Genomic DNA, 21,139 nt, shown 5'->3' with positions numbered 1-21,139 from the left:
TGGGTGATGCCAAGGTCCCGGTGATAATGGTTATCTTACCCTCCACTTTGCCACTTCTAACACTTCTAGCAGATTCTGCCTTTGGCTTCATGCAAAGGCCCTGAGCATAGATGGTGCATGAATATTGCTTTTTTGCACCTTGTTTGTTACTGTCTTTGCTGTAAGAAAGATATTGTGCCTGAAACCAAAATAGTAATGTGACTGGTTCTACATTTTAGAAATCCTTGCTTATGTATGTTCTATGGTGTCTGCTACATAGCTATTATAGTCAAATTGCCTTGATTAGATTTTATGCTGGTAAATAATAAATAAAAGAGACAGTAATGACTGCCAAAATCTTCCAAAACTGAGTGCCTTAGTCCTTTTGGCCTGCTATAACCAAAATATTATAAACAGGGCAGCTTATCATCAACGGAAATTTTTTCCTCAAAGTTGCAGAGTCTCGAGAGTCCATGATTAAGGTGATAGAAGGTTCAAGTGTTTGGTGAGGGCTCATTTCCTCACAGACAGCAACATCATACTATATCCGCACATGGCGAATGGACCAGACAAGCTCTCTTGGGCCTCTTTTTTAAGGGCAATGCTGTTTGTGAGGAAAGAGGCCTTATGACCTAATAGTTTCCCAAAGGTCACACCTTCTACTATAATCACTTTGGTGACTAGAATTCAACGTACAAATTTGGGGGGAGGGCAGACATTCACAATATAGCATGAAAACATCTGACAGAGTTGTAAGTAATCTTTTACCCTAGTAGAAATTTTTCCTATCAACAAAAATGAAAAACCTTGGTCAAGGATGAAGTAGGAGTATTTACCAGTCAGATTGGCATAGATGCTCCATAATGTAATCTCTTTACTGGAATATTTTCTTAGTTAAAAACAAAGACTTCTGAAGAAGGATAGCGGTGAGTAAGATGGAAGACTAGGAGGTCTCTGAGAGGTGGGAGGAGGCAGCAGACAGCGGGGAAATCTAAATCTCCTAAAGGGTCCATTGTGATTCAGGACAATAACCTTCCCATAGGGCCTCCTCCACAGATCCGCAGCCTCAAGAGGCCCACCAGCATCGGGGTGGTCAGCAGCCCCAACTGCACCAGCAGGCCAGCCCTTCCAGCCCAGTCCCTAGTACAGTGTGGGAGGTGGAGTACACTAAGGCCCAGAAGCAGATCCTGGGCAGCACCAGCCCTGAGGAGACACAGGAGAAACCCATCTTTAACACCCATCTTTAACAGGCCAACCAAGATCTCCCAACCCCAACACAGCAGGCAGTGCAATAATGTGATAAGAGAGCCTTTATGTCCTGATGGATCACAAGACTTCAAATAGCTCAGATAACTGCCTCCTGGTTCGTCCGCCACAGATTGCACTGCCATGGCAGAATGCTGGACTTGAGCATAGGGAACGATGTGACTTACTTGCAATGTGATTCCCCTCGTTCCACCCACTGTGACCTTGAACCCCATGCACTGTGATCTTCCCCTTCCCTGCTTCCCTCTGTGATCGACATGTCCACAAAGGCTGTCCCAAGTCAATGGAGAGGGTAAGGTTGGGCATTAGGAGGAGATATTGGGGTGTCACCAAGGACTCAGAGAGTTAGACAGTGCCATTTGGCCATTGGGTTAAAGCCAGTACCAGCAATAACAGTTTATCGTGTTCATTAATCTGGGCTTTCAAAACACAAATAAGAACTCCTACCTACCCATCCCTAAGGGCATATCTTCATCACTTAACAAGTAAGTTCCATTTAAAAAAACAAACAAGCAAAAAATAACAACAACAACAAAGAATTTTAACCTTTGTCATTGATGGCGGCTTTAAACTAGTACCAGGGGTTCTGAGTGTAAATGTTGTGTTTGATCAAAGCTAATGTATGCTAATTTTCATGATCTTTGCAATAAATATGAAATACTAGACAATTTCAGATGTAGTTTATGTACCACAAAATACAAATGGTAAAAATTTTATTCATCAACATTCTAATGTCTTTGTCAAATGTCTATTTCCATAGGTATAGATAGGTAATGTGCAAATAGATGTCTCTTCTGGAAAAACAGTTTCTTTTTAAGACGTGAGTAACCCAAGCCATTCTTTCTCCTTTGATTAGCATTCACTGTGTCATATTAGATGTCTTCAGTGGGTACAGTTCAGAAATTCAGCATAAATAAAGAAAGAGCTCTCATGCTGTAGGACTTGCAGCAGGCTGTTTAAGTGCAAGTGCTACTACAGTTAATCATCAGAAACATCAAAGTTAATGGGAAGCTGGAGAGAGCCAACATATAAAAAGAGGCATTTATATTATCAAAATGTATTCAAAATATAAATGTAAAAATGACATGGAGGAAAGTTAAGTGAAAAATAGCAAAAGTATGTTTTAAAAGGACAGTGTAAAAAATCTACTAATTGTCAAAGTGGCTAGGAAGACATGTTCGAGTTATTAATCCAAATATTCTTGCCTTTAGCTCTCCTGATACTTTGCCTATCTACTCCTAGGCTGCTTTTTAGATCTTTCATTTTAAGGGCCTCACATGTTACTTGGAAAACTATAGCGACGGACTAACCCTTCTAACCTCACTTGGCTTTCCCTATAATCTTCTCAAAGAGACAAGTTCAAGGTCCCTTTGAAAAGATATAGCTCCTGGGTGGCGCCTGTGGCTCAAGGAGTAGGGCACTGGTCCCATATGCCGGAGGTGGTGGGTTCAAACACAGCCCCGGCCAAAAACCACAAAAAAAAAAAAAGAAAAGCTGTAGCTCCTTATCAACATTTTTCCCAAAAAGAAACTAAGAAAAGTAACTGATAATTTTTGTACAGTGCCCATTGTAGGCCATGCACATATAGAAACATTAGTACGTTTCTTTTTTCTTTCTTTCTTTTTTTTTTTTTTTTTTTTTAGAGACAGCGTCTCACTTTATCACCCTTGGTAGAGTGCTATAGCATCACAGCTCACAGCAACCTCCAACTCTTGGGCTTAGGTGATTCTCTTGCTTCAGCCTCCAAAGTAGCTGAGACTACAGGTGCCCACCACAATGTCCCGCTATTTTTGTTGCAGTTTGGCTGGGACAAGGGTCGAACCCGCTACCCTCAGTATATGGGGCCGGCACCCTACTCACTGAGCCACAGGTGCTGCCCAGTTCATTTCTTTACTACTCAACTTATTTAAGCTAGATGGTCTTAAGTCCACCATGAGGAAACTTAGAGATGCTTTTCTCAAAAATCTTCTGCAAAGGTCTACAAATATCTAAAGAGAAAACAAGGATTTTTACCTATATCTTTCTGATTCTGCCACTTTTCTCTTCTTTCATTATGATTTTCAGCTATACAGTAACATAGTTACCTCTGGCTCTCAGGAAAACAATATCAAAATTTATAGACTTACAAAGATTTAGTTATTTTATGAGTTAAAATAGAGGAAATACAAAAGATTTATTTTTGTTAAATTTTTTATTCTCTATATCTATTATGAACTATATTTTATTACATTGTAGCTATCTATTGAAGAAGAGCAAGGTGGTAGTTATTAGGGCTGTTTGTAGCCTCTCTCTCCTTCCTGGTACATAGACTCAACTCCACCCATTTGATGTTAGGCTTGGCTATGTGACATGTTTGAACGATGAATTGAGAGTAGAGGTGACCTGTATCACTTCTGGACCATGTTCTCTTGCCTCTCAGACTAAGCTGCCAACAGCGTTCAAGAAGGTGGTTGCTCTGTCCTCTTGGGTGACTACAATATGTCGCTAGCCTCTGCTATGCTGTGGCAAACACAGAGTATAAGCAAGAAATAAGGTGCACTACCAAGAATTTGAAATTTGCTGTTATTACAGTTTAGCCTAAAGTGACTGCGTTACAACTAAAACATTGAACATACTTAGAAAATGTGTTTAAGAATTACCTATTGCTCCTGTGGCCCACATTTGCTATGATGCTAAAGTTTTAATCTCAAAAAGCAAAAACCAAATAAAAATGCAAATAACAAAAGTTAGTTAAAATTTTGTTAACTGTTCTTGAAATTAAAGATATCAAGCTATACAGTGGTCCTAATAGGAAGAAATTGTTTTCTATCGTTGAAATTAAGTACATTTTGAATAAGAACTGAGATATATGAAATTAACACAGGCAATTGTGTTTTAGGTAAAATAGGATTATAAAGCAATAGGGAAGTATTTTCCTGTTGCAGTAATAGGTAACTTAATAATAGTGAACAGTTGTAACAATCAGTTGAGTATCAGATGCCTGTGATTAAATATCAGTTTGTCTTTTTGTAGCTGCCATGATAGCAGGGTGTCAAAAACCTTTAAAGATACTTTTCTAATATACCCATAGCCAGATGGAGTTACCATTTTTGTGTGATCACTTAAGATCTAGTCCCTCAGCAAACTTCAAGTATGCAATCCATTATTATTAACCACAGTCAGCATGCAGTACATTATATCTCTAGAATATGTTTACCTTATAATTGAAAACATTTACCCTTTTATCAGCCTCTGGAAACCACTGTTCTAGTCTCTAGTTCTATGAGTTCAAGTTTTTAGATGCCACATATAAATGATATGCAGTATCTGTCCTTGTGTGTCTCACTTATTTCACTTAGCCCAATGTCCTCCAAGTTCACTTTGTCAGATATGGGAAGATTTCTTTCAATTTTATGACAAGAATATTTCACAGTGTATACACTTTGATTTCTTTATTCATCCATCTATTGACCGATACTGGTTGTTTCCATATCCTAGATATTGTGAATAATCCAGCAAGAAATGTGACTGGAGATATCACTTTGAGATACTAATTTCATGCCCTTCAGATAAATACACAGAAGTGTGATTGCTAGGTCATACAATAATTCTATTTTTAATTTTTTTTTTTTTTTTGTGAGACAGAGAGTCTCACTCTGTCACCCTGAGGTTGAGTGCCATGGTATCATTATAGCTCATAGCAACCTCAAACTCTTAGGCTCAAGAGATCCTCCTTCCTCAGCCTCCCAAGTAGTAGGGACTATAGGCACCTGCCACAATGCCTAGCTAGTTTTTCTATTTTCAGCAGAGAAATGTTCTCACTCTTACTCAGGCATGTCTCAAACCCCTGAGCTGAAGCAGTCCACCCACCTTGGCCTCCCAGAGTGCTAGGATTACAGGTATGAGCCATTGCACCTGGCCCTTTCTTTAATTTTTTGAGGAACCTCTGCACCATTTTCTACAATGGTTGTATCAATTTACATTCCACCAACAGTGTTCAAGGGTCCCTTTTTTCTAAATCATCACCAACATTTATCTCTTATCTAAAGATATGTTTTTTAAAGCTATAATGAGATATAAACATTTTATTTAGAAGTATAGGACAAACATGAATACCACCAATTCATCTAAAATTATTCAGTCTACTGTTAAAGTCTACTTTTTTTTTTCTTGAGACAGCCTCAGGCTATTGCCCTGGGTAGAGTGCTATGACATCACAGCTCACAGCAACCTCCAACTCCTGGGTTTAAGCGATTCTCTTGCCTCAGCCTCCCAAGTAGCTGGGACTACAGGCACTCACCACAACACCCGGCTATTTTTTGGTTTAGTTGTCATTGTTGTTTGGCAGGCCTGGGCTGGATTTGAACACACCAGCTCTGGTGTATGTGGCTGGTGCCTTAGCCGCTTGAGCTACAGGCACCAAGCCATACTTTTTTTACTTTATGTTGTTCTGTTAACTTAAAATATTTTTAAAAGAATGATATCAAAGACAATGGTACACTACTATGCACCTAAGTATTTTACAATTTGTCATATACTATAAATTTGGTTTATTTATAAATCACACATACTATAAATTCTTAAAATGTGTCAGACTGTTTATGAACTGGGTATTATTAGTGTATCCAACCCCATTAACAAAGATGAGAACTGCAGCATAAATAACCCAAAACAGTAAGTGTCTTTGATTCTAGGCAATGTCACCCTTAGAGATGTTCCTTTGAACCATAACACTGTTCAGCCTAATGTCTAGAATAAAATTGGCAAAATAATGTTTTAAACATCAAGTAAAAGTGAATGTGAGCTTATGTAGACAAATTTATATTAAATTTATTTCTCAAGGGTCAAGTAAAGAATTTTATCCAAAATTTTCCCTAGGTATTAGGAATATTTCTTTTTGTCTTCCTTTAATATATAGGGTATGTATGTATATGTTACATAAAACCAAATAATGAGGTATATATGATGATTATAAATTTGGAGAACTTCACTGGATCATACTTTATAATGCAACTATCGTCTCTGTGTAAGTTGAATTGTATGCCAGAATTTGTATTCAATGTGCAAGACTCTCAAAAAGTATCAATTCTCTATGTCCTGAAATATAGTTACAGTTTATAAATAGTAGCAGTATAACGTCTAGTGCCTTTTTATACTATTAATACTTTATGGTCTCCTCTGATGATGAAACTGGAATTCATAGTATACAGTATAACTTTTCTTTTTTTTTTTTTTCTTCTTGAACCACATTTGTCCAGTTTGCCCTAGAAGATATTATTTCAAAGATGTGAATAGTTCTGACAGGGTTGTCATAGGATTTTACTTTTTTTAAAAATCTGTTATCATTTTAGGATCTGTTTTCACTGTGTTGCCTACATTTAAATTTCCTTTTAATTTTTATTTTTTAGTTTGTTTCATTTGGGCAGTGATATTTCAAGTAACAGACATCACCACAATGGATTAGTTTAACTTCGAATAACCTTGTTTTAATAATTACATATAATACTTTTTGCTGGAGAAATATTTACTAAGAGAAAACTCAATAAAGCTATGAAAGAAAATGAGAAACATACATAAAAGTCAATAGCTTACTGGGTATAGAATCTAAATATTGTGATGTTATTTAACCTCTCTGGTTCTCATAGATAAAATGGGGGTAATGATACTTAGCTATCAGAATTAGAATAGAATTTATGTGATATAATGCAAATTCAGATTTATCACATGGTGGATTATCAGAAAACATTAGTTTATCCCCCATGGTTGTCTCTTGCCATAATGTTTATAAATTCTATTCCAATTTGCATAATTTGAGCTCCCTAGGAGTAGCAACTATTTTTTACTCATTGTTTTATCTAGCACAGAAAGTGATAGGGAGTAGTCACTAACTCAATAAATATTTGTCCCATAAATGTATTTCACAAGGTCCTTGTGTAGACATTCATAGATGTGCATCTATTTATTATATGCTACAACTGTAGTCACTGATTACCCTCTATGCTTGTTTTTGAAGTTGCTTAGAGCGAGACTTTATTTTTACATGGTTTATTATTTTGGCTAAAGAAGTTAACTTGAGTTGCTAACAAATTTGCAGAGTTTATTTATTTACCTTGCTGATATATCTGGCTGGACATACAGAACTATGCTTATCTTTCTCTATCTCCCTATACCTATATCTGTGTCTCTCTATATCTATCTCTCTGGTATATGCAGTGTGTAGGTGTATTGTTAATAGCCAATTCACTGGAAAATGTCAAGCTCTGATTTGTAGTGTTTGCTGTTTTCTGTGGTGTAAAAACTCCTACCATGTCCAATTTTCAAGATACCAAGTTGCTGAGTGTGGGATGAGGAAGAGATACAGAGTGTCATACTATTAAATAGGTACCATTTTCACCATACAGATGCAAAGACGTAAACAACCTCACTGCTATTCTGAATGGGAATGTGATGGCTAGAACTGGAATACTCATGTGAACTACAAAATGGAGTAACATGTTGAAGAAGATAGATAAATAATAAAAATTGTCTATGTCCCTAATAATCACATAGCTATTGCTTACTCTCTTTTCCTAGTTGAGAAAGAAACAAACTTTCATTGTCCCTAACATAGGTGACTTGGTTACAGTGATAGTTTGGTTATAAGTGATTTTCTGCCAAACTTTAATCTCAATGAATACAAGAAAGGATAACTGACAACCTTCTAGCACTACATTAGGCACTGGCAAATCTGGGGTGAAAAAGGTACAATTCACTGCTTGAATGAAACTTACTTTCTATTGAAGAAAGATAATAAACAAATGCTTAAAAAATATGATCATGAGTTATAATCCTATAACCAACAAAGAGTAAGTCTGGATTTTAGAAGTTCATCTTAATGAAAAGGGAAAGGAAGGCCTCTAGGAAGCAGTCATATTTGAGCTGATACCTGAGATAATAGACAGACAGATATATGTGATTATCTAGATAATATAATTCTAGAGAGAATAAGAGGAAGTATAAAGGGAGAAATGAATTTTTAAGATCAAAAAATAGAAAAATTGACTCATATGATTAGAGATGGCAATGAAAGGAGTAACAAGGAAAGATGAGGTTACAGAATGGAGTATGAGTCAGACCAAACAGAGTTTAATAGACAATGAATGAAACCAAAATCAAAATCACATATTTCAGATTTTTTCTTGGCTTCTTTTCTTTCTCTAATTCTCTTTTTCCATATATATTTATTTTCATTTTTCCTTCATCTCTCTCTCAACCTTTTGTTCATCCAATCCCATGTGCAATGTGGTCCACTATTTCTAGAATTCAGAATCCAAAATCTAGGTTTATTTGCTTGTATATTTTATATATTCAATTGTATATGAAGGACCAGCCTCCTAGGAATTCTTCTCCATCAACATTTGCATTGCAAATTTCAAACCAAATTACTGTCAAATCAATTTTTGAATAAGAAGCAATGTTTTAACTTTGAGAAGCCTCTGAATATGTATATCTTTATATAAATAACATACATTTTAAAGTGTTAAAATTTTAATCTCTTGTTGATGTATTTCTAATTATTTTCTGGAACGTGATATTCAGGATAAAGCTCTTTAATTCATTTCAATACAGATTTTGTCTATATTACTATTTTAAAATAATTTTGCAGTTCCAGCAACCAGAAAGTATTGAGAGGATTCTGCATCTTATATTGGTAATGAATGTAATGTAATTGAATTTGAGCCTATAAAAAATAAATGTAGAGTGAATCATAAATTCATTTGTCTCAAGGGTGATATAGATACAAAGTGGGAGTTGACAAAAACCCATGTGATTTTCATAGAGATTTGGGGAATGAAAATGGAGACCAGCTCACAGTGGTATATACTTCCAAGGTTGTGAAAAGTGAAAACAAGATCTTCTATACTATTTTGGGGAGAATTTACAAATTCTTATAAATTTACTGGAAATTATGTACATAATTATTCAATTTTAAAATTGGAATATATCTTAAATATGTAGAGATAGATAAATGAGTTGTATCCTAATAAAAGTATGGTTAAATAAAGTAGCACACAGTGCTAAAATAGGCAATTGTGCACCCATCAAAATATTGAAGTCAAAACAGTGAAGTATTTCTCTATATAAAAGTAGAAACATGGGTGGTGCCTGTGGCTCAGTGGGTAGGGCGCCGGCCCCATATGCCGAGGGTGGCGGGTTCAAACCCAGCCCCAGTCAAAGTGCAACAAAAAAATAGCCGGGCGTTGTGGCGGGTGCCTGTAGTCCCAGCTACTTGGGAGGCTGAGGCAAGAGAATCGCCTAAGCCCAAGGATTTGGAGGTTGCTGTGAGCTGTGTGATGCTACGGCACTCTACCCAGGGCGATAAGGTGAGACTCTGTCTCTAAAAAAAAAAAAAAAAAAAAAAAAAAAAAAAAGTAGAAACATGTCTATGACTAATTGAAAATAATTAAAAATGAGGCTATGAAATGTAGTTAACAAGCAAACAGCATATATTTGGGCAAAACCACAGGCATATGGAATGCAGCAACATGGATTCTTCTGAGTAGCTCATTAGTTCTATGAAGGATACCTAGCATTTGTGTAAATGTGTAAAGATCACACACACACATACAAGCAAAAATATTACATACTATTTATTCACATAGAAATACATGGGGGAAATGGGGCTATTCTACTAAATTGAACATAAAATTTATGGCCACTTGGGCGGTGCCTGTGGCTTAAGGAGTAGGTTGCTGGCCCCATATACCAGGGGTGGCGGGTTCAAGCATGGCCCCGGCCAAAACTGCAAAAAAAAAAATTATGGCCACTTATAAAAAGGAGAGAGGACTAGGCCTGGAGTTCAGGAAGTAAAAGTGTCTTCACATGTATTTTTTTTTTTTTTAACAGAGTCTCACTTTGTTGCCCTTGCTTCATTGGGAAGAATTTAGAAATTAAAATCTTTAAAAATTAATAAATTATTTGCTATGTGGCATTATTTCACTTTTTAAGAAATATACCTATTGAAAAAAGTGTGGTTGAAATATCCTTTTTACATTCAGACCAAATGTGCTCGACTCAAGGTCAAAGTACATTTTACACAAACTCTTAGTATTGAGGTGCATATTGAGCTCCCTAACTCACTCAAACAAGAAATGTATATGATTAATGAATTTTTATCATATGTTATATAAATATGTGTATGTATATATACACATATATATATACACACACATATACTCACACACATATATACATGTATATATATACAATAGAGAGAGCAGTGGTTCTCAATCTGTGAGTCATGACTCACGGGACCTGTATTAAAGGGCCACAGCAATAGGAAGGTTGAGAACCACTGATATGTATATATATATGTATATATATATATAGAGAGAGAGAGAGAGAAAGAGAGATTGTGTAAAGATAGAATAGCCAACAATTTCAAGTTGAAGATTTGTCTTTGCATGATTTTGACAGATGTATTCATAAAATTATACAGAGTAAAAGGAATCTAACATTGAAGTTTCACATATTTCTGTAAATTGAGATATCATTGGGTATTGCTTTTAGTTAGGTTGCTAACATAAATGTTAAATATATAGTGAAAAAACATAGTAGTATAATCATTCTGGTCATCCCGTGGTATAGTTGGTGCTTCATTTGTTGTTAACTGCGATGGCTGAAATTTACTTGTAATTTAAGCAGTCATCAGCTACCCTGTACATAGCATAGCATAACTGAATGCAGCTTAGGGTGTTATAGCATCTTTTTTAAAAAGCTGTGTTCATTAAAGAAAAATTTTCATGTGAAAGCCCTAAATTAGTTTCATAGTAGGGCTGAGTACATTGGGTACTTTTTCTTCCATTCTTGAGATACTTTACTAATATGTTCCAGCTCCATCCATGTAAACATGAAAGAGGGAAAGTCTCCATATTTCTTTAAGGCTGCATAATATTCCATGGTGTACATATACCACAATTTATTAATCCATTCGTGGATCGATGGGCACTTGGACTTCTTCCATGACTTAGCAATTATGAATTGGGCTGCAATAAACATTGTGGTACAAATATCTTTGTTATGATGTGATTTTTGGTCTTCTGGGTATATGCCTAGTAGAGGGATTACAGGATTGAATGGCAGATCTATTTTTAGATCTCTAAGTGTTCTTCATATCTTTCCAAAAGGAATGTATTAATTTGCATTCCCACCAGCAGTGCAAAAGTGTTCCCTTTTCTCCACATCCGCGCCAACATCTCTGGTCTTGGGATTTTGTGATATAGGCTAGTCTCACTGGAGTTAGATGGTATCTCAAAGTAGTTTTGATTTGCATTTCTCTGATGATTAAAGATGACGAGCATTTTTTCATGTCTAAAGGCCGCGCGCCTGTCTTCAGAGAAGTTTCTCTTCAAATCCCTTGCCCAGCCTGCAATGGGATCCCTTGTTCTTTTCTTGCTAATGTGTTTGAGTTCTCTGTGGATTCTGGTTATTAAACCTTTGTCGGAGACACAACCTGCAAATATCTTTTCCCATTCTGAGGGCTGTTTACTTGCCTTACTTACTGTGTTCTTGGCTCTGCGGAAGCTTTTTAGTTTGATCAGATCCCAGTAGTGTATTTTTGAAGCTGCTTCAATTGCCCAGGGGTCCTCCTCATAAAATACTCGCCCAGACTGATTTCTTCAAGGGTTTTCCCTGCACTCTCCTCTAGTATTTTTATAGTTTCATGAAAAATTACTATTATCCGAATCACCCATTAAAACATAACAAAATAGTGGCGGCGCCTGTGGCTCAGTGAGTAGGGCGCCGGCCCCATATGCTGAGGGTGGTGAGTTCAAACCCAGCCCCGGCCAAACTGCAACAACAACAACAACAAAAAAAAAATAGCCGGGTGCTGTGGCGGGCACCTGTAGTCCCAGCTACTCGGGAGGCTGAGGCAAGAGAATCGCTTAAGCCCAGGAGCTGGAGGTTGCTGTGAGCTGTGTGATGCCACGGCACTCTACCAAGGGCCATAAAGTGAGACTCTGTCTCTACAAAAAAAAAAAAAAAAACATAACAAAATAAGTTTGAGACTTTGAGTTTGAACAAGATGACATAGACTAATTTTTCCCTGCTCTTCACAGGTATAGACAATAAAACCTCGAAATAACATGAGACAATCAGAAGGAACTGTGAAAGGTGATCAAAAGAAAGCAAATCAGTTTGAGACCCAGGTCTTAGAGGAAAACAAACAGCAGTAGCTCATCTTATATGCCTTTATCTAGCAGGAAAAAGTGAGAAAGACCTGGCATTTTCCCATTTCCAAATCTAGTAACAGGAGACAGCCTAACTAGATTCCTCCTTGAATTGAACAGGAGTCCCTCTGACAATACCACGTGAGCCTGGCACAACTGTCAAGGGCTATGGAACGGGAGGCCTGCTAACATTAGCAGCCAGGGTAAGTGCTTCTCTTTCCCTCCAGACCTAAGACTAACCTGCTCTGCTGAAAGATATGGAGACAGCTAACAGCAGAACTTTGCCACAACAAAGGGCCCTAGATGAGAAACCTCCTTGTTCATGGAGGTCTAAGACACCCTCACTTACCCCAGGCAATACTTGGGATGGCTGAGTGGCACTGGCACAGAGGATTCTACCACCAAAAAATGGCCTAATCCAGGAAGGCTTTTTACTTCTGTGAGTTGAGGCTGTCATCTCCTGAAAGAGATACCAGGGCAGCTAGAGGGCACACACAGTTAGTGGGACGCCTCAACAACAAAATCCCTTCAAGAAAGCATTTAGCACTCTCTGTCCCCAATAGAGAATCTTGACACAATTTAATCTTGGCTATTATATATTCTGGCCATGGAAGTCATCATCCCTGCTGGATTGAGACTCCTTTTCCCTGCAAGGAGACATCAAGGTGGACCAGCAAAAATTACAAGAGAGACACAGTCGTAAAAAGCAACCTGGCCCAGAAAACACATGTGGTTTCAGGTTAATATATGGGTATGTTAATTTAAAAAAAAATCTGAGTCCAAATAAATGCCTAACATTTCCTGTTTAATAAAAAAAAAAGAGAGAGAAAATACATTTGGCCCTATGTACATGTGACTTCCCTAACCCTTACTCCCAGAAACATCTGAGTAACCGCAGGGCACTGGTAGAGCTATCCATCACAAGAAGTGCCTAGTTAGGTAAGCATCTATGACTCTGTAGCCCTAAGAATTACTCTTCTCCCACCAAGAGACATTGGAACAGCTGGAGAGTACCAGGAAAGGGATACTGCCCCAATAATCATCCCATCCTTCAAAGTATGTTTGTTTCTATAGACCTGAGAAACCCTGACTCCACCAAGTGACACTGAACACCCCAGCCTGAGAAATTCCTACTCCCTCAGGCAGCACTATCAGGGATTTTTGAGAGTACCAGCATCACCAGATAAGCTAAAGAGACCGCAGTAACACCACAAAGGCTCTGAAAACAGAACTGTTCTAAGAACCATAGCCCAGAAATGTAGAGTGGGACCGAAGCATTAAATTATGTATGATAAATTGCTACTAAAATAAAAAATTAATGTAAGATCCAGAGTCTTCATACATAATAGACAAAAATGTCCAGGGTACCGTCAGAGATCACACATCATACTAAGAACCACAGAAACTACAACTAAAAAAAAAAAAAAAAAAAAAAAAGTAATGCCATTACTGAGATACTGAGATGAATTAGATGTTAGAACTATCTGACAAAAAATTTAAAGCAAGGAAAACATACTTAAGCAGCCAAATATAGCTTTTCTGGAAACAAAGAAATGCTCAGCAAGTAAGTAGAGCTTAGAAAAAAACAAAGTAGAATTGCTAAAACTGAAAAGTTCATATATTCCCAACAGAAAAAAAATATATAGCTACATGGACATGATAGTACGGTAGAGATGGCGGGATACAATCAATGGACTTGAAGGCATTATCAATAGAATACAGCCAGTCTAAACACCAGACAGAATACAGAATAAAAAAAAAAAAAACTGAACCCAATCTCAGAAACCTTTGGGACAATAGCAAAAGCTCCAACATATGTATCATCAGAGGCACAGAAGGAGAGTAAAAAGTGGATGAAACTCAAAGAATATAACCAAAAGTAATGGTGGAAATTTTCACAAACTTGTCAAAAGACACACACCTGTACCTTAATAAACCTGAGTGAACCCAGAACAAAATGTCTCCAAAGAATTCCATGACAATGCTCATCATAATTACAACAACTAAAGAAAAGGGCAAAAAGTTTATACTCCTAAATGCCACAAAGAAGAAAAAGGACCAATTCCTTAAAAATGAAAAGCTATCGAAACGCAACAAAGAAGACATAGATAATCTGAATTGTTCAATAACCATTCAAAGCTTTTCAAAAAGTAACATATAGATCCAGAAGATTGTACTGGGGGATTCTACCAAACATTTAAATAATGAACACCTATTTTATATAATATCATCCAGTAAAACAGAAGGAAGAAAAAATTTCCCAACTCATTGTTTGAGGCCAGTATTATGTTGATGCCTAAATCAAATGAGAGCAGTATCCCAAAAAGTAAAACCATAGGCCAATACTTCTCGTGAACCTACAGACAAAAACATTCCACAATGTAATGGCAAATTTAAAATCATATAAAAATTTATACAGAATGACCAAATGTCGTTTATTTCAAGTATACAAACATGTTTCAGTATTCCAAAATAAATCAGTGTAATCTACCATATTTACACAGGCTAAAGGAGAAAAAATCTATGATTATGTAAATTGACACAAAATAAGCCTATGTCAAAATTCAACAACCAATTATAATGCAGATTCTAAGCACACTAGTCATGGAGAGAAATTCCTCAATGACATGAAGAACATTTGCTAAAAAACCTACAGTTGACATGATATTTAATAGGAAAAGACGGAATGCTTTTCCTTTAAATTCAGGAGGAAGATTAAATATATACACTCCTACTACTTTTGTTCATCACTGTGATGGAAGTTTAACAATTGCAATTAGCTAAGGAAAAAATAAAAGATACACATTTTGGAAAAGAGGGAAATTTTCTGTCTAGTTGCAGTGCATATGAGGTATACAGACAAAATCCCAAGGATTCTACCAAAACAGCACCTAAAACTAGTAAGTTAGTTCAGTAAGGTCTCACAGCACAAGGTCAACATGCAAGGGTAAGTTGCATTTCTATATAGTGACAATGAACAAGTGGAAACCAAGATTTAAAAACATAGTTGCATAATATATATATTAAACTAATGAAATATGCACACAATCTGTGTGATGAATGTTGCCAAGTGCTACTGAAATAAATCAAGAGGACCTAAATAAATGCAGAGACACCATGTTCATGCATTGGAAGATTCACCATAGCAAGAAAGTCAATTCTCCCTAAATTGGTATATTTTTAATATAATTCTCATCAAAATTCCATCAGTTTTAAACACACATAAGCTTATTATGAAGTTTATACAGAAAGGCAAAAGACTTAAAACAGCCACAACAAAGTAAATTGAAAAAGAATAATAAATTGAAGGAATCACTCAAAATGTTGTTAAGGCTTATTAATAGCTACAATAATCAAGACAGTGTAATACTGGAGGTATACAGACACATAAATACAACAGAATAGAAAACTCAGATATATTGAAACAGGCATAATGTATTTATGTACAGGATTACTGAGGTATAACAGATGTACTAAAACCTATACATATTTAATGTATACAATTTGATGTCTTTGGAAATCCACATATACCTGTGAAACCATCACCACAATCAAGTAATAAAAATATCAATGACCTCCAAAAGTTTCCCTGTGACCTTTTGTTTTTGACAAAGCAGAAATCCAGAGGAGGAGAAATAGCCTTTTGATTTTAAGTGTGCATATGTTTATATGATATTTCTGTGTTATAAATTAATGAATAAAAGATGAATGAATGAAAATTCATCAGGAAAAAATTAAATGATGCTATAGTAACTGGATAGCCATAGGCCAGAAAAACAATGAAACTCACCGAAAACTTCACAAGAACTTAAATGTAATATAAACCTGTCAACTTTATAGAAATATGGAATATATTTGAGATCTAAAGCTAAGCAAAGTGTTCTTAGACTTGACACCCATGACCCAATAAGTAAAGGGAACAACTGATAAATTTGACCTCATCAAAATTATAAAGTTGTTCCACAAACTATGCTGTTAAGAAGATGAAATATTTGGGAGAAAATATTTGCGAATCACCTATCAGGCCATGGAGAAGTATCTAGAATATATATAGAATATATCTATATCTATATCTATATATATATTCCAGATATCTATCTGTGTAGATAGGTAGATATATAGGTGGATAGATAGATAGACTGATTTATCTATATGTACAAAACTGTCAAAACTCAATAGTAGAAAAATCCAATAGGAAGATAGACAAGCCCTGACATTTCACAGATAAAGATGTGCAGATGGGGTAGTGGCAGCGTGGTTGCGTCCAGGAGGCTTGAAAGCTGGGGGCCTCGGGGGCCTAAAATGGGGAGCTCGCCACACTGTCCCTCTGGAAGAAGTGCTGCTGAATTAGGGCAGGACATTATGAGTGCCCTCACGGGCTTTCTCAGTTGAGGAGCAGTGGGGTTACAGGTGACAGGGCCAGAAACAGATGGAGCAGCCCTGGGCTACAGCGTGGGGAGGAGGAGGCAGCAAGGAGGAACTCGGTGGGGGCCAGAGCAACAGGCAGAGCCCTGGGAACCTGGAGGCCAAAGAAGAGAAAGAGGAAAACAACTCCAAATTGCGTGCCCGAATTACAAGTTTTAGAAAATCTACTGTCAAAACAGAACAACCTCTTATTCAACATCCTGTTGACTCTGAAGTTGGGATGAGTTGAGTTCCCCTCAGCTCAGCCATTGTAGGATGAATGACCTTTGGATTTGTCAGAAAAGCAAGTCCGGATCTCATTGAAAGAATGAGGCAGGACATGAACCTTAATGAAGAAGAAAAAAAAAAAAAAAAAGCTCCTCTATGAAGCAAAGATTTTACCACCAAGGGTGAGAGGGTTGTCCAGTATGTTTCTGCCACTGCCAAATCTATAGTTGGAAGTAAAGTTACCGGTGGGCTGAAAACCAGCGAACATGAGTGCGCCCTGTCTTCACAACATGTTCATGAGTAACGATCTGGTATTTCAGATGAGAAATGTCTTCACTGCTTAGAATCTCTGAGGGTTTCTTTAACCAGCAATCCTGTCAGCGAGGTGGTTCTTTTTGGTTTGGTTTTGTTTTTTAGAGACAGAGTCTCACTTTGTCACCCTTGGTAGAGTGCGTCACACAGCTCACAGCAACTTCCACCTCTTGGGCTTAGGCAATTCTCTTGCCTCAGCCTCCAGAGTAGCTGGGACTACAGGGGCCCACCACAACGCCTGGCTATTTTTTGTTGCAGTTTCCCCGGGACCGGGTTTGAACCCACCACCCTCGGTATATGGGACCAGCGCCCTACTCCCTGAGCCACAGGCACAACCCAGCTAGGTGAGTCTTATCATTTTGATATGATTCACACAATTTGTAATAGATATAATTGTTCATAAATGTAATCAATTACATTATTTTAACCTCAAGATTTTCTGAGAAGCCTGATAATAAAACAGCAGTGTCTGGATGAGTGCAGTGGCTCACCCCTAAATTCCAACACTTGGTCTGGGAGTCCGAGGCAGGCAGATTGCTCAAGCTCAGGAGTCTTAGACAAGCATGAGCAAGAGTGAGAGAGACCCCGTCTCTAAAAATAGCCAGGCAATGAGGCAAGTGCCTGTGGCAGGCCAAAGCAAGAGAATCACTTCAGCCTAAGAGTTTGAGGTTGCTGTGAGCTATGACGCCACCCCACTGAACCTCAGGGCGACTCTGTGAGACTCTGTTTCAAAAAAGGAATGTCTGATTGTGAAGTTTTCAGCATTTAAAACATGTTTAGTTAATTGGATCTCTAACAATGTAATTTTAAGAATACAAACATTATTATTTAATACCTTTTTGATTATATAATTATACAGCCAAGAGGTAAATATCCATGTGTACATGGATATCTGTGTAGTCAGATTATTATTATGTATTTATTTCTGAAACAAAGTATTTTGGCTTTGTGATTTTCTTTCTTTAAAACTGGAGAAGTTGCAGCATTCAGAAATAAATGGGGTGGGACTAGTAGAAATGCATTTTTATGAACATGGCAAGAAAGGCTTGAAATTACATGTGGGACTTTAAAATTGTAGCCACCACTACCATAGACCAAAGAGCTAAGGGGTCAGGTAAGAACCTGACAGGACCTGATTGGCTGGAGGCAACTTCAGTCTGGTAGCTGATTGGATGCATGGGTGGAGTGAAGCCAGTTGTGTCGTCATGCCCAGAGCATGTGGTAATAAACAGCCCTGGGTGGAACGCGAAGCCAGTCTGTGGAGCTCTGGGACCAGAGCCACACACCACCTCCTTTTCTTCAGCTATCCATGCGTTGACTAAGAGGGGGCTTGGAAGCTATGGGAGCATGTCTGCTGAGGGTGGGGCTAGTGGAGGCAGTGAGCAACCATCTGAGGGAAGTGCAGGTCCAGTGAGGAAGACTCACAGACCCAAGACCCAAGGGGAGAAATTTATACCTTGTTGTGTCAACCAGCTGCACAGCGCCACGCTGGTTGATAATGTGTTCAGGGTTAGGGGAGTTGTAGTTTCCCACGTCATCATTGTGGGAATAATCAGAGAGGCAGAGAAGGTTGGAAATTGCATTATTTACAAAATTGATGATATGACCTCGAAGCCAATCGAGGCCCGCCATTGGCTTGGCAGAGATAAAGCCAAGGAGACGATTCCGCTGCCAGTCGGAGTATATGCTGAAGTGTATGGAGTCCTTCAAGGTTCCGCGGAGGCGAGGCGTCTTCAGATACTAATGATCCATGTCCTGGAGACCATGAACGAGTTAACTGTGTATATTCTAGACGCGGTGGATGAACACATGACTCTGGAGAAAGACCTTCAAAATACTGCTGAGGAAAGCATGGATGACTCCCGGGAATATGATGAATGTCACTTCAACTTCATCCCGAACACAGGAAGGGAAAAGCATCTGTTGGCTCCAGAGTCAGCTCCACAGCCTGAGCATGAAAGCCATCAAGGAAGCGAATGATTATTTGGCCATCCAGGGCAAAGCATCCTTTCATTTTTGAAAACCCTTACCTCCAGCTGTGGGTAATTTTGACCTGTTGACTTTTAGGAAGTAGAATTTTTTCAACAAAATAATCTCAACTGTCATCCTTAGGCAATGTGCTGATTTTCCAACTTCTTTGAACTTTTCTGTTTCTCTAACCACATTTGAAACTCCTCCCACGAAGATGTCGATGGACAAATGGGACTCTTTGTAGGGTTTACCACCAAGATAATAGAAACCCTCTAGGATGGATGATTTGGGGGGGGGGTGGAATTCTGTGGAAAAAGTTGAAATATATGATTTAACTTCCTTTTAAAGATGAAGTGTGGCGCTTCTTTTTTTTCTGAAATAGCTATATATTAGGAGTAACTAGTTGTAGTCAGGGATCCAGACGAGAGACACAAAACAATAGAAAAATGTTACTTGTTTTTACGTTAGATTGTTTGTTCCTGTTTGGGCTTACCTTATTATAGTTATTTTGTTATCTCTTGCAAAATATAATTAATTCAAATGTGCTAAAAAAGTGCTATGAATTTTCATAATCAGTTCAAGCACTTATTGTGTAATTTGCTCTTATTACTATAGGTTTTTGTTTTCATAAAATGAAGATCATAGTGTGTTTAAATACTTCATTATTGTAAGGTCAAAGCAAGATGTACAGGTGGAATATGTAACTGATTTCAAAGATATTCAACATCAGTAGGCATTAGAAATAAAACCAAATTGACATGGTACTGTTTAAAATATCAATGAGTTTTATATGTGTACGTCTATTCCATATTCTCTTCTCTGTTCCGTTAATTTTTTTGTGTACCCTTCTCTCATCTATGTTGTCTTAATTACTGGAGCTTTTAGTAAGTCTTATAATCCCATATTATAAATCCTTCCATTTTGTTCTTTGTAAAGAACTCTTATAAGACTTTATATTGCCATATAGCTTTTGGAATCAGCTTGTCAATTTCCCCAAAACACCTGCTGGGATTTTGACTGGGATTGTTCAGTCAAGAGATCAATTTTAGGAGAATTGGCATATTAATAATATTGAATTTTTCCATCTAATGGTGAGCTTCTGATCATTTATCTTTTAAATTTCCTATCAGCAATGTATTATAGGTTACATTGGGTGTGCAACCTTTTGGCTTCTAGGTTTCACATTGGAAGAAAAGTTGTCTTGGGCCACACATGAAATACACAAACAGTAAACAAAAGCTAAGGTACAAAAAAAAAAAAAAATTGTCCATGCATAGTTTTTGTGATATCCATCACCCCAGATAAGAAAAAATCCTCACATAATGCACGTGTGGCCCACAGGCTATGGATTGGACACCCTACCAGGTCTTGCATGAATTTCCCTAAATTTATTCCTAGGTTTGTAAATGGTATTTCTTTTAATTTTACAATTGTTTGTTACTTGTAACAAAAGTGTAAAGGGTTTTTACATATTGACTTTGTATCCTTTAAACTTGATAAATATGATTTTTAGTTGAAGAGATTTCAAAATTTTTATAGATGACATTGGATTTTCTATGTGTATCAGCGTGTTATCTGTGAATAAAGATGCTACACAAGTAAAACGAAACTCAATGACTGTCATGACAACCAGTCAATATGGCTAAAATAAGAAAATTCATACTTAGGTACAGTGCACACCAAGTGGGTGATGGACACACTCATAACTTTGACCCAAACTGTACAAAAGCAACTCAGACAACCAAACATTTGTACACCCATACCATTCTGAAATAATAAAAAATAGCAAA

The 21,139-nt window shown here is 37.3% G+C and overlaps 1 protein-coding gene and 1 pseudogene across 1 annotated transcript in view; both read left to right on the top strand.

Annotated features, from left to right (window-relative positions):
* The window catches only part of DMD (dystrophin), a 2,416,375-nt gene that overhangs the window by 36,139 nt on the left and 2,359,097 nt on the right, over positions 1–21,139 (top strand). The gene's annotated exons all lie outside the window — the stretch shown is intronic.
* On the top strand, positions 915–1,323 carry LOC128578547 (SUZ domain-containing protein 1-like; annotated as a pseudogene).

Source organism: Nycticebus coucang, chromosome X (genome assembly GCF_027406575.1).
Source record: "Nycticebus coucang isolate mNycCou1 chromosome X, mNycCou1.pri, whole genome shotgun sequence".
Classification (NCBI taxonomy): Eukaryota; Metazoa; Chordata; class Mammalia; order Primates; family Lorisidae; genus Nycticebus; species Nycticebus coucang.
The sequence above is the reverse complement of the archived record's forward strand: the minus strand, read 5'-3'. Positions and strand labels throughout refer to the sequence as shown.